General features: G+C 30.1%; 1 pseudogene; it reads right to left on the reverse strand.

Moving 5' to 3' along the window:
• Positions 1-336: 336 nt before the first annotated feature.
• Positions 337-1848, reverse strand: LOC124820765 (cyanidin 3-O-galactoside 2''-O-xylosyltransferase FGGT1 pseudogene; annotated as a pseudogene).
• Between the last annotated feature and the right edge of the window lie 2875 nt (positions 1849-4723).

The raw sequence follows: 4723 nt of genomic DNA on the forward strand, positions 1-4723 counted from the left end.
CAAGGTAAAGATCAAGTCAAATGAGAGTGAATTTAATTCGAGTCAAGTCAAATACCGTTCAAAACAAGTTGAGTTAGTTTAAGCTTATATCTAATCAAGTTAACCTAATTCATGTGTAATAGATGTAATAGTCACCCCATTAAGTTGATCTCATTGAATTTAATAAATTAACAAGGTTTATTTAATTCAGACTTAATCTAATTTAAATTATATTAAAATAATAAATCCAAATATATTGGATTTAGTTAAAATTAAGCTAGCTTTATAATTGAATCAATTCTATTAGGTCTGAATTAGGTTATAAGATTTTCATAAATCCATAATCATCCATAAATATGTGATAATAAATAAAGAAGATAACAACACAATTTAACAATTACATTACATAAATAAAAGAACAATTTTTTAATTAAAAATGTAACAATTTTAAAATTATTTGAGTAAATCTTGAAGCTTCTGACAAAAGTCATCAAGACAAGTTGACTCTAAATCCCGGCTTAGGAGGAAATTCCTCAATTTTGCATGGTTTGCTCTAACCTGTTTGCCAACATCATTCTCCTCATCCATCACAGTGTTGACTGCTCTGCTCACACTCTCCTTGGTGAACAAACCATCTTCTTCACCTTTCTCCACTTCAACTCCAACCTTCTTGCTAGCCATCATCCTAGCGTTAATGATATGGTCACCATCAAGTTGTGGCAGTAACACCATTTGACACTTTTTTACTAATGCCTCAGTTAACGAACCAGCACCACAGTGTGTTATGAAGCAACCCACTGATGGGTGTCCCAAAATCAACTGTTGTTGTATCCATCCACTGTGAACAATTCCTCTCCCTTCAACCCTTTCCTTAAACCCTTCTGGCAGCGCAGCTTCAATTGTATCAAACCCAGTTGGAACTTTTACAACAGCCAAAAATGGAAGTCCCGTAAGTTCAAGACCCAATACCAATTCTTGGAACTGATCGTGTGGTAATTTCCATTCACTCCCAAGTGCACAGAAAACCACAGAACCATCCTTCAACCTTCCAAGCCACGCACTCCATTTTTCCTCTAAAACAGTGGTGGGTGACTCAGGTATGATAGGTCCTGAAAGGATAACAGACTTTCCAAACTGCTCTGCAAGGTAGTCAACATAAGGCCCCTCAATTTCTCTACAACCTTTGAACCCAATTGCATCTGATAGCATTAAACCGTTGTTGAGGCGGTCATAGAAGAGAACACCGCTACCAAACTCCCAATTCCTTTTAGAAGCAAGGAAATTGGCTTCATGGGAACGAAGCTTGATAGACGACACAGGGTACCCAGGAGGGGGTTGCATAAGATCTCTTTCAGTCATGTTTTGGCGCATCCTTGTTGGGGATCTAACGTAAGATACTGTTGCTGGGCCAATAATCAAGTATTGAAAAGATTTTATCCCCATGCGACGAGTCAAGTTTGGTAGCCAATGTGTGAAGTCAAAGAAAGCAATTTGCGGTTTTAGCTGTTTGAGGAGAAGCTCTATATCCCTCTGAGTGCGATCCATAGCTGTCGTGATGAGTGGAGCTAAAGAAAAAGATACATCGGAAGTGGTTTCTGCACCAAGAGGAAGACCTTCAACATGAGGAACGTCTATAGGGTAAAAGGTGATGAGATCTGGGAAGAGGTTGAATTGATCTAACTTGGATTGTGTTTTTCTAGGGATGAAGAAGGAGATTTTGTGTCCCCTCTTTGCTAATTTGTTGGAGAGATGGAGATAAGGTGTTAAATGACCCATGGCAAACCATGGAAACATTGCTATGTGCAAAGAAGATGCATCCATTTTTGTCTGTCTCCAATTTGCAGCTTCCCTGCTGCATATTCAATATAGAGCCAACTTCTTTACCTGAATTATTAATTTATTAGCATGATTTACTTTGACGTTAACACTACCTAGAACCTTCTGAGAAATAATGGTTGGTGACATATATTCAAGAATTGAACATTGACTACGTTTTCTAAATGTATTCTAACAAAATATGCAGTAAATTTTTTTTTTTAATTTATAAAAACATGAGTATTGTTAATAAAATTGATGGCAAGGTAAAGAAAAATAAAAATATGCGGGACACAAATTTTCAAAGTAAAAGTTCAACTATATAAGGATAAAAATTTCAATTTCTTACTACTATAAAATAATGAAATTACCAATACCTAGTGATAGATTATATCAGCATAATTATCGATGGATTGAAAACGTTGATAATTGTTTGAGTAAATTTGATGGCTTTAAAAATTTAGGATCTCGGTTTTCTGTCTTCTTAGTAAGGCAACCCTCGTTACAAAGGGTCACATTGCTCAAATTATCGTATATATTTCCAAATGTATTATTATGTGTAGTAAAAACATATCATCTCTCGAACAAGACTATCTATAGATAATATATTCAAAGGAACTTTTACTCCTTACTTGTTTCATGTCTTATGTCTTGTCTGAATTCATGAATATACTTAAAACCACTGATTCTAGTAGAAACTAATGTTACTTTAGACAAGATTGCTATTGGTATTAAAAAGTTACTGTCCTTAATATGATTGTCCTTATAGACTTAATATTTGAAGACCGTTTAGATAAAGTGAGAGAGGTGGTAGATAATATAAATAGGAAAATACGGACAAGTTTGGTAGTTGTATTCGTATGAATAATGTAGCTAGTTCTTTTCAAATGACCTTGGGCGGGGATAATGTGAAAGAGACAACTTTGACATCTAAGATTCTATTTAAGCCTATTCAAGCCCCACACACACCTAATCTTGTTTATCCATTTTAGTTTGATTATTCTTGTGAAGAAATTACAAAAGACATAGGACTTGAGATTTTATACTTTAATCTAAAACCACTTTCGTTGTCCACTTATTGTTCGATGAAATCTCAATTTGATAAGTACCCATGCAATAATTTTTATGAAAATATCTTCGGTTTAATTTTAGAATTAATCATTACAGTGAAGAATCCTTAGAGATATGGAGGAACTGATGGATGAATAAGAAGAATCTCAACTTCTTACATTGGCAAACGCAAATGAGTACTAAGTGACTTTAATTGATTAATTTTTTTTTCTTGTTAAATATTGATTAGTTATACCAAGATCAACACAAATTAGTTTGAATTTAAATAAGTTAAGTTGGCTTAAATTTAAATCTATATCAAGTTAAGTTAATTATTACAAGTTGAGTTAACCGAAGAAGATAAAAATCAAACCAAATTAAATTGAATCTAAATTTGAGTCAAATTGGTTAGTATCCAAAACATGTTAAGTTAGTTTCATTTTATATTTAGTCAAAGTTGGCATGACTCATGTTTAATAAATCTAATAATCAGTCTATTAAATTAATCTCATAATTAGTAAAGTGTATTTAATTCAAACTGAATCTAATTTAAATTAAATTGAAAAATAAATTAAACATGTTGATTTAGTTAAAATAAGTCTATATTGTAAATTGAATCTATTCTATTAGTTCTGAATTACGTTCAGACAAGATTTCCAAAAATCTAATTCATAACCATTCTTATCTTTCATATATATGAAAACAAATAAACAAAATAACAATCACATTATCTAAATAACAGAAAAATTACATAACAATATTTAATTAAAAAATAAAACAATTTTAAGTAAAAAATAAATAAAAACTTAATTAAGAAAAAATTATTTGAGTATATCAATTTGCAGCTTCCCTGCTGCATATTCAAATATTTAAAGCCAGTTTATGTACCTGAATCCTTGATTTTTTCCATTATTCAATAATTGAAAAACATGTAAACTTAAGATATGATATGATCCTTTGAATTATACCGGTACCTTGATTCTTCATAAAACTAACAGTGTGTAATGTTGTAGTTTATATAATTAACTTCAAATATGAATTGCAGAAATGATGGTGAAAAAGACAGTGTATGTATATGTAACACATGAAAACATCCATATCGCTAAATTATATCATTGTGAAAAACATTAATATGTGTCGGTCTTTTTGTTTATTTGTGAAAGAAGTGTCTTGTCATTGTCAAATGCCCACCTACCATGCACAGTGATGTACATAAGTGTTAAAAAGTTTTGACATTGAAAGTTTAAGATGATTTGAGGGAACGTGTTTCTTTGAGGAGATGATCTGAAGAGAAATTTTGAAAATTAATGGTGTGTTGTTTTTTTAGGAAATTTAGAGCAATAAAAAATAGATTTAAAAAAAAATTGTAAAAGTTTATCTGATAGTTGAATCATATAATAGATAAAAAATATTTTAATAAATAAAAAATAAAAGTTATTAAATTATTTTTAGTGTAATAATTATATAAAATTATATTCATGAATATATTTTATGATAAAAATTATTTTAAATAAAAGAATAGAAACAAATTAATAATATAATTAAAATAATAGATTTTAGGAAATTCAATTTTTTTGTTTACATATTAATTTATTGATAATATAATTTAGTTATAAGTAGTATAATTTATTGCTAGTAAAATTCAATACCCAAACAATTAATAAGGTTAACTTAAAATATGACATTGGATAGAAAATGTATGTACATTATAAGATATAACATGATTTATCATAATTTATAATGAATTTTTTCGTTGATACATGGAAGCAACTTATTCAAATGATATTGTGTTAACATTCCTATTATGCGTCGTGTATGAGATGAGTATGAAAACATAAAATCGAAGCATTGTATATATAAGTTATCGTCTGTAATGTTC

The sequence above is a fragment of the Vigna umbellata genome, chromosome 6, assembly GCF_029865625.1.
Source record: "Vigna umbellata cultivar VRB3 chromosome 6, Vumbellata_1.0, whole genome shotgun sequence".
NCBI classification, from domain to species: Eukaryota; Viridiplantae; Streptophyta; class Magnoliopsida; order Fabales; family Fabaceae; genus Vigna; species Vigna umbellata.